Genomic DNA, 13,420 nt, shown 5'->3' with positions numbered 1-13,420 from the left:
AAAACAAAAGGAGTCAGAGCAATGCTATGGCTCTTTTCTTTCGTGCCTCTATAATTTGTGTTTTTCTTTCTGCGTCAAAAGTTGAGAGGGGAAAAAAATGAAGAGTGAAAACTCATTTCCTCTAACAGTGGATCGTTTTCCCATGTGCGCTAAACAAGCGGGTAGTTGGTATTTTTATTTCGGATTTATTTCAAAATGCGTTACTCAAACCTCTTACTACTTGTTTGCGGACAGACTTATTTTTCACCTCCATTGTTTCGGACTGCTGAGGAAAAAAATTCTTACTTGTTTCCCGAAATTCCAACGAACCAAATTTGATTGCCGATCGGGAACCTGAAAGACAAGTGTGTCAGTAGGTACGAACAGGGCCGCCGAGAGCCAAGGTGGGCCTCTTGTCAGTTTGGTCACGAACCCACCTCAACTCCTAAAACATGTGAAGCTTATATGATTCCGAGCCAGGCTCCCTCAAGGGACGGGCCCCCTAGTTTCTTTGACATTGGATTTAAAACTTGGCAAGTTTGAAAAAAAAAAAAGTGATGACTAAAAACTTGCCGCATCTTTAGAATTCATTATCAAAGAAAGTAAAAATTTGTTTTCTAAATGAATTGAAGAACATGGGGATAATCCAACATCTATGAGGAACTGCTATGGAACTTGGTAACCGTTTAGATCTGAACTTCTTTTTGTCGGTGACAATGTCTATCCCGAACCTCATTTCGACCGAACTTGGCTTCTTTTTCACATTTATGTTCTGTTGGGATTATTACTACTTGGGCTCAGATTCTTTAGGGGTGCTCTCCCCCCTAAGGGCGTACCCACTCAATATCACGGAGACCCCCCCCCCAAAGCAAGAGCCTTCCCCAAAATGAAAAAAAAACCCTTCACCCCCCCTAACAATTTCAATGGCGCAGTCTGCGCCATGACCCCCCTCCCTCCTAGGTGCCCCCCCCCCCCGGATTCTCGAGTGGTGTCAAGTACAAAAACGGTACTTTCCCATGAATTACCTCACTTCGCGATTTTTGAGCAATGACGATTACTTATTGCTTTTATTTGACTGTTGAATGATGTCTTTCGATTTTTCTCCGCCTCTCTCTGCCGCACCACCGTCGACCCGGCCCCTCCCGATGCTGCTCCTCTAGCGAGCACCCTCTCCAGGTGTATTCATACCCTACACAGACGCGTACTTTGGCGCGTCCTACATACATACATACACACACACACACGCCTACATACATAAACGCCTACTCACGCGCGTACATACGCAGACTCCTACATACACAAACGCCTACTCACGCGCATACATACACAAATGCCTACTCACGCGCATACATACACACACACACGAACACCTACACACGCGCGCATACACACACACAACACGCACGCACACACATGCGCCTACACAACACACACACGCATACATACACACACACTCTCGTGATTGTGAAAAACATAATTTGAATTCAAGATGCTAAAAATTCAAATTAGTATAAACTTTTTTTTCTTTTGGCTATTTTAAGGTACTTGTAAACGCTGTTATTTTCGGGAAAATGAAGATAACAGTGATTTGGCCAGCTGAAAATTTCGCGAATTTTATATGAACAAAAAAAAAATAATGACAAATATTTTGCGTGATTTAAATTTTCGCGATCATGATGGGTTCAAGAGAAAATGAAAGCCTAGCCAAAATAAGTGCACTCTAAGAAATTTCACCGTTAGAATACGGTCAGTGACCGGCAGAAAATGGTCCGGTCACTGCCCGTAAAAATAATATTCTGCCCGTAATCTTTCATGACCGTAAAAATAATAGGTTTGCCCGTAATTTCCTCCCCGTAAAATAAAAGGGGAGTGACCGTAAATTGACAATGTGCCCGTGAAAATTATATTCCTTTTTCTACGGCCACTGCCCGTACATTGACTATATGCCCGTAAAAGCTAGAATTGGTTTTCTACGCCCATTGACCGTAAATTGATATTGCTCCCGTAAAAGCTAAAATTTATTTTCTAGGCCTATTGCCCGTAAATTGATATTGCTCCCGTAAAAGCTAGAATTTATTCTCTACGCCTATTGCCCGTAAATTGATATTACTTCCGTAAAAGCTATAATTCGTTTTCTAGGATCACTGCCCGTAAATTGGCGTTATGCTCATAAAACTTTTCTATGGTCACTACCTCCTGTAAATTAACATGATGTTCATAAAAAAATGTCATTCTTTATCGTCACTGCCCATAAATTATTAGGTGCTTTAAAACTTAGTTTATTGTCATATAAGAACCAAGTTATGAATAAAATTTTAAGAACACAATAAAATGCAAGTCATTTTTACAATTCAATTAATACGTAAAATAGGCTAACACTGTTAGTAATGCAGTTTGAGGACCCCAGTTGCCAGAATTATAAATATTCTATTAAATGATCTCTAAAAATGAGAATGCATGTTTAAGAGAGAGAAGTATAAAAAGAAATATAGAAAAAATCCCGTGAAATAAGGGAAACTTAAGTGAAAAAAAAAACAAAAAACAAATTCAGTAAAGCTTTTTTACTGTATGGATTATAGTAAAATACAACACTTAACATTTTATGTAAAATGCTTACATACACAATAATTTGTTTCATCGCTAAAACACATGTTACCAACATTGGCAACTAGTGTTTTTTTAATGGTTCATCCATTGCCTTTACTTGTTTGCTGACCTCGTTCATTCAAAGAACATAGAACATTCAAAAAAGTTATATAAATTATTAAAAAACATATTTATACTTCATATTTAAAAAGTTATAAATTAATTAAATTATACATAAATTAAAAACTTGTGCAGTCGACTTCAAAAATAGACTGCATTTTTTACTAGCTAGCATAAACTTATGGATAAATTAATTTTTAAACACCATAAGTATCCATTAAAGGTAAGCATCTCGAAAACAATTTTATCGAGAGAAATAATTTTAGCTCAAAAATTATTACCAAAAAAATATGTGAGCATGTCTACATAGGAAATAAGAAGAGACAATATCCAGAAGTGTCAACAATGAAAACAAAGAAGTTAAAACATCAAAAAGGTTTATTTTACACTAATTACAAGTTAAATAACAACATAATTACAAATAAACTTTTTCAGAAGAGAAATTATGGTCAAATTTTTCAAAACTTGGTTGAATCACTTTTTCCAAATCTTTATTCCTTTTGGATCCTTTAGTTCAGTAACTTATCCAAAATATTGCCCTAAAAAGAAATCACCATAAGGAAAACTAAGAATGATTTATTTTTCACACATTTAAAGCAGAGCAGCATTCTCACTAAATAGTGAAAATCAAAATAAAGCATTTTAAAGCACCCCATTTTTTTTCACCCCTTTCCCTGGTTTCATAAGGTTTTCCTACCTAATATGATGTTCAAAGGATTTTTAATTTCCAGGAATCCTAGGAAAAAGCCTAGAAATATAAGCTATAATAAAATTAAACAAAAAATTAAGGCTAGATCAAAAGACATCGTAACTGCTAAAATGTATAAATCTTAAGCTTAATGCATAAAAGCTGGTAAACATGTAAATATCGAAAAATTTGTTTCATCAAATCAAACGAATGACAAAGAAAAGCATTTTTCCAACATCAATTCCAAAAAAAGAAAGAAACAATGAATCATATTCAATTGAAAACATAAACGATAATGATGATCATTAAAAGATATAATTAAACATAAAGCACTTTCGAGTCTTGCAAAGATCTTGGGGGAAATCTGCAACTGTAGTACAAGTATAAGGGGAAATTTCAAGGAAAAAACATTTTGGCATTTTTAGTGCCAATATGGGCTATTTCCTGACGGGCATCTACAGTATGATAAACACAGATATTGAAAACACCTTTTTTCAGAGCATAAGCATCCAAGCTTTTTGACCCCATACATAAGCATGGTAGCAGATTTTCTAGTAGAGGGGCTAAGGGGGGGCTACAAGGGATAAATAAAAATAAACTATTTTATTTCATAATTTTTCATTCATTTTCCTCATACATAAATAAAACTTTTAAACAAGTTTTATAAATAAAAACATAAAACATATTTGAATAAAACTACTTTTGTTCGCTATAGGAATAATATTGGAGTCTGAGTCCAGTCCTAAAGAATGCATTTGTACAGGTTTAGTATTTGTATTTTTTTTTTCCAAGTTCGAAAAGAAAAGTAAAGACAGAAAACATGTTGCATTGTTGGAAGGAAAAAGACAAACTATGGAAATCTTCAGCTCCTTACCCCAAATTAAGAGACTTCCCAGTAAAAGTACTGGTCAAAAATTTTTAAAGCACAAAGAAGCTATCTATGATTAATTTTTAACGCAAGAAAGAACTGTGATGGAAAAATTTAAGTTTTTTAAATCAATTTCAATTCCCCCCCCCCCCCACAAATTCTGAAAAAATAGTTTTAAATTTTAAACTTTAAATCTTTTTGGATTTCCTTTTTAATTGAAAACTTATTTCATGCTCAATATCCATATAAATATTCCAATAACAGAAAAATTTTCCCTTGTGTATGTCAGTTGTTCATTAAAAAAAGATCTATATTCAGTACTTGACCCAGTAGCATGAACTTGGGTTGAGTACTCAGTAATCATCCTAAGTACTATTCAACCGCACTAAATTACTGCACTCAATAGTAGGACAATGTTTTCAACCACACATGCACACTGGGTTTTAACATGCATACCCACCAACTTTGAAAAAGCTCTTCGTTTAAATTAGGGATACATTGAATATGCAGTTGATTTTTGGTATACTGCTGGCTATTTGGCAATCAAAACCAAATACTTGGTTGGGCTGAATACCTTAATATTTAGTCAGCAATTGAATAGTAAATAACATAAATAGTTGACAATTAGTAGGCAAACAATTTTTTATACAATGAATGTATAGTACTCTAGTACAAACTTCCAACCTGTTATTTACTAATATTATCACATTTGGGTAATTCTTCAGAAAACATAACTTTTGAATGCAAATATTTTTCAATTTCGAAACCTTTTGTTTCCTTTTTTTTTTTCGTTCTTCCATGAAAGTGTTACCTACTAGAAGTAACCATAAACAATGGCCCAGCTCAGTTCCAATTATTTTACGTATAAATAAAAAATAAAATAATCCCTTGTTCATAGAAATTAAAAAATAAAATAAAAATAACTTTTGTTTTAGTACTTAAAAATTGAGGCCAATTTAATATCAAAGTGGTAGTTTTGTTAATTGTGCAATCAATCAGCTATTTTAATGATTAGTGGGAATATAATTAAGTTCTCTTCATTAAAGTATGGTTTAATTAGTAGTTTCAAATACATGTAAAATAGTATTTAGTAAATTTTTGTGCGACATGACTTCTTGTCCTACTAAAATGAACTAAACCACAATATTAAAAAGTTAAATATACTTAAACAATTATCATTTGAGGCACTTGTGAAAGGAATAATTAATAAATAAGTATATACTTTTAATTAATCAAGTTATAAAGCAACATAAACAGCCACACAAGGTGTGTGACATGCCATGGAAGTGAAATTCACACGTTGTGAACCAAAAATATACTAAAGTAAAACTTGTTATTCAAAAATTGGTGGCAGGTTTAAATCAATATACTTTTGATGAAATTAAAAATCATTGTTAAATGAATTGTTCCTAAAATTTTTTACTGTAAAAGGCGTACTGTTTGAAGAATGACCCATTTAAGGTGATTTTAGTGCAAGAGAAAACATTCAGATGTTACATTTAAGTTTCGCAACTTTTCACTTTCTTTTATATCTTACGCCACATAAACATTTTTTTTTACCGCTTATAAGTCATAAGTATGAAACTAAACTCAGTGGCGCAAAATTGGAGGCAATCCCACCGTGCCCATATCAATCTTCATGACAGAGGGCTGTGGGGTGCAAAGGCAGGTGTTCTAGTAAGGTGGTCAGCCGAACGTGGAACCTCCAGTGTTTAGTTTCCAAGCATGCTTGGTACTCATTTTATTGACCCACTTATGGGATGAAAGGTGAAATCAACTGTGCCCAACGGGGAATTAAACTCAAATCTGCAATGAGGAGGCACAAAGTGCCACTGGACTTCTTAGGTATAAAACACTAAGCAGAAAAAAACAATTTGTGAAACGTTTCTCGTCTCACAAATGTTTAAAAAAGGCAATTTATAACGTGCAAAGAAAACACTCAGAAATTAAATTTTGCAGTATTTTGATTTCGGAAGTTTTACCATTCAAAATATTATGTAATGCTTAAAACAAAATAATTAATCTACAGAAAATAGATAAGCATCTTCAATTCTGAATTGCCATAAAATAAAATACAAAAATTATAAATCATTTTTTAGCCAAATATTCAGTCTTCAGTCAAATATTTGACTAGAATTCTAATAAAATATTCGCTCAAAAACACATAATTGAACTATCAAATCATCGAAAAGAAATCAATAACCAAACTCTCGACAACAAACATTCTTTTATAACACTATTTAATTAAAACACTAAAGAAACAATCATTTAAAAACCACAAAGGTGTCTGTTCCACAATAGTGGAGGCTCATCCTCATCCCCTAAAAGACGGTGCCTCAAAGAAGGACATTCCTAAAAAAGACACCCTTACAGTAAATTTTATTAGCAGTCTACTTTTGGTTCTTTTCAATAGTAAATGAGTGTTACTGATATGATTAATATAATTCTTAGATTGCAAACATTGCAATTGGAAAACAAAATATCAAACATATACTATTTTGAACATGCTTAAAATGAATTTCTGCTAAGATAAACTACATTTGTGATCCCTGTCCTATTGATTGTTAATGATTGATATTTTGATAAGATAAACTAAGGTGAAGGCCAATAGATTATAAAGGTCTTTGGAGTTAGTTTTAATAAGGTTTGACTGTATTTTCAAAATAAATATGGAAATCTGCGCATCCTACATGCAACGATGGATACAAGGCGAGGGTCATAATTCTCTGCCGACATTATTATCCAATCACTTTGTGTTCAAATATACTTAATGAATAACCTGCAAACAATTGGAGAATTTTTTTTAAAATTCACTTAATATTTTTTAAAGTAAAAATCTGGAATACAACTTCCTTTCATTGCTTTTAAAATTAATTAGTATTGTTTATGTCCCACAAGGTGCTTTATTTCTGGCTAAGTTATTGCTTTAATTGACACCCAAGTATTTTCAGATTTTTTTATGCTCCTTAAAAATATTCTTCAGCATGACCAGCCCTAAAATAGCAGTATCTAACCCCCTGATATCAACCTTTTCATCATTTATAAGTTGTACCACAAAAGATGGCAAATGCACTTCTTTTGTCGTAAGTAGGATCAGGCCCGGCATTTTAACTACTGTGAATGCGTTAGGCATTAGGATCGGCAATGGGTGTTAAAACCAAGGATTCTGTTAGGAATTGAGCCCCTAAAACCTCCTAACTGGCAGCGCCCGTGCATACCCTAGCCATGCTCATCTTTTTTTCTTGGAAGAAAGGGAGGGGGGAAATCCCCCCCCCTCCAATGACGAGCATGGATGGGTATGCAGTGGGGCAGCCAGGTTTGAGATTTTAACTGTTGAAAACTGTCCAAGTATCCTTGGTTGTAGCACATGTTGCCAATCCGAAATACAGTAGTTTATATACGTATAAGGCAAGGGGGCTCAAATAGGGGTGCAAGGGGGGCTAGAGCCCCCCCTTGAAATTAGAATTTCCTTGCTTTTAGTACTTTTTTCCTTGCAAAAATGTAAAAACATTTCTTCTCTAGCCATTAATGAATAAGTTATTAAAAATGTCAAATTTTAATGACTCTAATCTGTCCTGAAATCAGTTTCCATGGGGAAAATATATAGCTAAACCAAAAGAAAAATATTTGAGCCCCCCCCCCCCCCTTGCAACTTTGCATATGGGCGCCCTGCCTATACAATACAATACAAATAGGACGTGTTCTCATACCTATACAATACAAATAGACTACCTAAGATTACAAAATGAAGAGTTCTGTTTTCGTGTCCAGTTCATCTGACATCACTCTGTGGCACAATTATACTTAACATTTTATATTCTTTTAAATTTATTATAAAATTTTATTTTTCCATATCTATAACATTTAAATACAACAGCGACCAGAAATAAAAGCACTGAATACAAGTAGAAAAATTACAATTGTTAGTTTCTGAGCAAAGAAACTGATCGTCGCTCAATAGAGTTTAGAAAAGCATTTCTTAAAATAAAATATTAATACATACCTCTAAATAAATTTTGATGAAACACTTTTTGATCCAAAAGTTATTTTTCACCCAATTGTGCAAACTGGATCAAACTTTAAAGCAAGGATTGTCTGGGTGAAAGAAAATTCAACTAAGTATATGGAACAAAATAAAAAATGATGGGTATGATTATGCATCATGTATATAAAAAAAACCCTAGATTAAATAAAAAGTTATTAAATAAAAACAAAAAACCCAACTGCGTAAAAACCAAAAAAAAAAAAAAAAAAACTAAAAAGAAAAATGTATAAGCCCAGTAGTTTAGAATGTATTAAGTACCTACTACCAAATAACTACACCATTGAAATAGTTTTATAACTGTACACACATAAGACAAAGCAGAATAGAAGGATCAACAGTCGGGGCCCATTCCTTTCCGATTCAAGAACCCCGTAAAATTTGAATGAACGACATTTTCGAAAACATTTTCGATTCTGGGTATTTTTTTGAAATTGAAGCTCCAAAAATTCAAAATTTTTGACGATCTTTGATGACATGGAGAGAGGGGGTTGAGGGACTCTCCCCTGAAAAAATTTTGGAACTAAAGTTGTAAAAATACAGTTGTAGGCGATTTCTTGTGATGAGTTTGGGGGGAGGGGGAGAGTTTGAGGACCTTTTTTTCCGGAATTTTTTCGAATTTACAAATTTAAATTTACAAAGGTAAATTTAGGTTTGTGAATTCGGGGGGGGGGGGGATCACCCCAATTGCTCCCTCTGTGGATACACCACTGCCCCTCCCCCACTTCAAGGACCTGCAACCATGACTCCTATAAACCTGCCAATATGATTAAAACACATTCCAGTCAAAAACATTCATACCAGAACCAAATCATTCGAAAGAATGACCTGAAACGTGCCTTTGACAACAAACATTCGATTATAACACTATTTGAATGAAACACTTCAAAAAACAGTAGTACAACCAGGGGGAGGGTTCATGGATCTAGACCCTAATTGAAATGACCAAAAAAATTCAAAAATGAAAATATTTGTTTCACACATAATTTCTCATTAGTCGTATATAAGAAAACTTCAAGTAAGCACCGTTAATACGTTTTTGAAAGTACTGCATGAAACAAGCGTATAAATGAAAAAAAGTATAATAGGTTTTCTTTATTATGTATTGGACTCAGCAGTGACTAATTTTGAAAACGTATAAATGATAAAAACATATAAAAGAGAAACGTATAAACTGTGCTTCACTGTATAATACACAGAGTGGTCTGAAAGCGGGAGTAACCCTCGTTTAATTTTACTATGGTTGAATGTTTGCTGTACAGTTCAGGCTCCGATCTGAGTACCTGCAGTTCGGGGGGGGAGAGGGGGGCACATCCTTTAGAGATCCACGATCCAAGAAATTGAGGGAAAAAAAAAAGAAAAAAAAAATAGTACTGAGACTTATTTACGTAAACAATATACACTGCTGGTCTAGGAAGGGACCCACTAAGTTTTTGCAAGGGGGCAAAAATTTATAGAGCCGGGCTTAACAGTTACTTTGAAGTCTTAAGAACTTCAGTTGAACAAGATCCATGTTGCAACACAGCTGAATTCTGCACCATATTCCACTCAATTTTGGCGTTTAGAACATTGCGTTTAAAATTCTGCTCCGAACCCAGCAAAACATCTGCAATAACATGGAGCAGAATTCCGCTGTGTTACGACATCGATGGTGCTCTGCCGATTTTTACTACTTTCAAGACTGTAAAGTGACTGCGTAACGAACATAACACTAAATATACGATGGGGGAGGGGGGTCACCCCGTTTGAACCACTCTGTATTCTGCATATTAGACCCTTAAAGAAATGAAATCCTGGCTATGCAACCCCCAATAAAAAGTTATTTGATATTATAAGTCACATGAACGACTCTCTAAAAAAGGCATACCCACAGTAAATTTCAATAGCACAATCTCACCACTTTAATCACTTCCTCCCCTCCCCCCAAAAAAAACCTATACTTAACTTCTATGATGAAAACACAGCCTACTAGAAAGACATGGCTTCTCGTCCGCTCAGATTGAGCAAATTGAAAACTGCTTCAATTTCATATAGAGCTGCGGTTCAGACAATACAGCAGTTAATGATGTGAACATTCTTCTTACAGTAATTATTATACAAAATATTATATTTTAAGTTATGAATAGTTGTAAGTTACAGTAAAACATAGTATTATTATGGAAATTTACATTTAATTTATAAGTTTAGGCACATTGAACCAGAAACAATTCAGTAATTAAGTGTTGAAATTTGATAAGAAATACATGTTTCATCACATTATTTTTGGTTTATAATAATTGTATGAATAACTGTTTAAAGATTTAGCTATTAAAAAAAATGTATGAAACATGTTTTAAACATTTCTAGCTGTGAAACTAATGAAAACAATGATGTCATTATTTATATTTTCTACTAAAAACGAATCTGTCGTTAATAGGTAGCCTAAAGCAATTTATTTTCAACTACGTACCTATGTTTTATTTCATTGGTTTAAATGTAACATTTGAGTTCATTAAAAACAATCTAAAAAATGTAACCAATTCCTACTAGTCATTGATCATGGTTATTTAAAACCAGGACTATAAAGCATGCAGAGAATTAGTAAATAATTCATTTTGTCCTCATGCACAACATCTTTAATTAATTACATTAATTTAGAAAAACACTGCAGAAATTTTTGAATGAAACTATGGAAATTAAAACACATGGAGCATAATATGATATTCATTTGTGCGTTTATATTGCATCACGTTTGCATGCATTGTATTATGTAAGTACGTCTTGATACAATCAATATCAATTCTAAATTTCAACGTTACAGCGAAGCTTCGGTACTCGCCATCAATCAATGCTCACAAATTACTGTTATCAAAATAGCTAATAAAAAAAGAACAGCAGATTAAAATTACACTTAAACAATAGTATAGAAAAAAAAAAATACTTACTTAATATTTTTGACTCCAGACATTGGAATCACATGGCGAGGGAAGACAACATTCTTTCTTTTTTTTCGACGCCTAGGAGCAATACTTAGATGAGAGCCTGGATGACAGAGTCTCTACTCTCCAATACGTATATTTGGTCCAGATATTGTAAGACGTATATCATGTATTACATATTAAAAAAGGTTATCTAAAGACAACATTCGTTCAACACAAGGCATATATCTTGACTTTTCTCCTTCCCGCTTCTTTGCGTAGAAACACGTGACAACGACACGTGATCTTTATCAGCTAGCAAATTACGGGGAATGACCGTATTCTGCACAGATTAAGGGACTTGACGACTGCCCCGTAATTTTACGGTCAACGCAACTTAAATTTACTGTAGTTTTTCTACAATTACGGTCACTGCGCTGTTTTCTTGAAGAAGGGCACTTACCGTATAATTTTATGGCCAATGCCCCTAAATTTACGGAAATTTTTTACAGTGTGCTCTTACAGTATTTAGCAGCATTGAAAATTAAGTTTTATATTTGGCGACATTCAATAACTGTATAGCAACTGCCGCCGAGTTTCCTATTTTCGCCAAGGTAGAAATGAAACTAGTAGCCAAGCTAAAAAAACGTACCAAAAACAGAAAAGTACCCAAAATAAAATATTTGTTGATCTTGGCTTGCAGTTATTCCCCCTGCCAGGGGTGCCCCGATGGGAGGTCACGAGAGGCACTACGACCTAAGAGAAATTTCCAAATTCGGCATATTTTCTTTGACGATTCGATAAAACTATCATCAGTCGGTAAAATTTGGAGTTCCATTCGGCAAATTGAGAATTTACGCCCTACCAAAAATGTGAATTCAGTTCACCCCTGCCCTCAGATAATCCGCATATACATAAAAGCCAATGATCGAGTAACGAGCGTGTTTCAACTCAAGCCATGGCATGATAATTTGATAATGTGTTTCGCTGCTAGGAAAGGCTTTATTGTGACGAGGCTGAACTCGATTCGGAAACTTAAATGTTTTACTAGTAAGACTGCGTCATTTCAGGGGAATGAAGAAACGAAAAAGCGGTCAACTATGAACGCTAGCTGCTGGAGTTTAGGGTTAATCCACTGGAGTTAGGGTTAAAATTTCAACTATCGAAATATCACCAAACAGGCAATTGCTTCGTTAAAATGTGGAAGAAGAGAAGCAATTTTCACCTGTCATACCTTGACGGGCGACTTTCTAGTGCGGCCTAAAATAATAAGCGTTCTGGAGACACTTACAGTTAGACTTTTAAGCGACAAACAGCAGCAATGTTTTGAGCAATCACGATTGCTTATTGCTTTCATTTGACTGTTTTGAATTGCTATCAGTTTATTCCCCCCCCCCCCCCCCGCCACTCTCTGCAGCATCACCGTCGACCGGCTCCTCACGATGCTGCTCCTATAGCGAAAGCCGTCTCCAGGTTGCATCCATGTCCTACACACACGCGCATACATATACAAACACACGCGCGCACACATACACACACACGCATACATACAGACACCTACACATACACGCACACAAAAACATACACACAACTCCCACGTACACAAATACTCATATACACAACTACCAACACTCATGCCTGCACACAGAATCAAACACACATGCCTTCACACACATACACATACCCTCTACACATAAACACACATACCCCCCACACACAAACACACATACCCCCCACACACAAACACACATACTCCCCACACACAAACACACATACCCCTCACACACACACACTCACTCGTGATTGCGAAAAACACAATTTGAATTCATAGATGTCAAAATTCAAATTAATTTTTCTTTTTTTTGCTTCGGTTTTGGCGATATTCCCAGCAGTGAGCTTCAACCTGTGCGGATTCAAAACCCTCGCCTTGTTACGCGCCTCTTCCCAAATCAAGTTGCCGGAGTTCACCTCTTGTCCGCGGTTCGGGGCGCCCGCACGTGCTCATGTAGAGGGACTGAGAAAGATGATTTCATTACGCGCCCAAATCCAATTGTGCGCCCCCTCACCCCCCCCCCTCGCGGAGCATTTTTATATGTATTTTTCCAGCAGTCGTCTTTTCTTTTTTTCATTGTTATGACTATTACCACTCCCTCTTCGCTTTCTCTCTCTGTGTCTTGTTGAGGAAGAAAAAAAATAGTCTGGGCCTTATGCAATAAGCCCGCCCGGGGGATTCGGTTCTT

The 13,420-nt window shown here is 35.1% G+C and overlaps 1 long non-coding RNA gene across 1 annotated transcript; it reads right to left on the bottom strand.

The window, feature by feature from the left end:
* Positions 1–3,079: 3,079 nt before the first annotated feature.
* LOC129224685 (uncharacterized) lies at positions 3,080–11,272 on the bottom strand. The gene is made up of 3 exons (XR_008580704.1): positions 11,208–11,272; positions 8,245–8,336; positions 3,080–3,224 (listed from the first exon to the last, which is right to left on the bottom strand). It is a non-coding gene; the product is annotated as an uncharacterized LOC129224685 (long non-coding RNA).
* Between the last annotated feature and the right edge of the window lie 2,148 nt (positions 11,273–13,420).

Source organism: Uloborus diversus, chromosome 6 (assembly GCF_026930045.1).
Source record: "Uloborus diversus isolate 005 chromosome 6, Udiv.v.3.1, whole genome shotgun sequence".
Classification (NCBI taxonomy): domain Eukaryota; kingdom Metazoa; phylum Arthropoda; class Arachnida; order Araneae; family Uloboridae; genus Uloborus; species Uloborus diversus.
The sequence above is the reverse complement of the archived record's forward strand: the minus strand, read 5'-3'. Positions and strand labels throughout refer to the sequence as shown.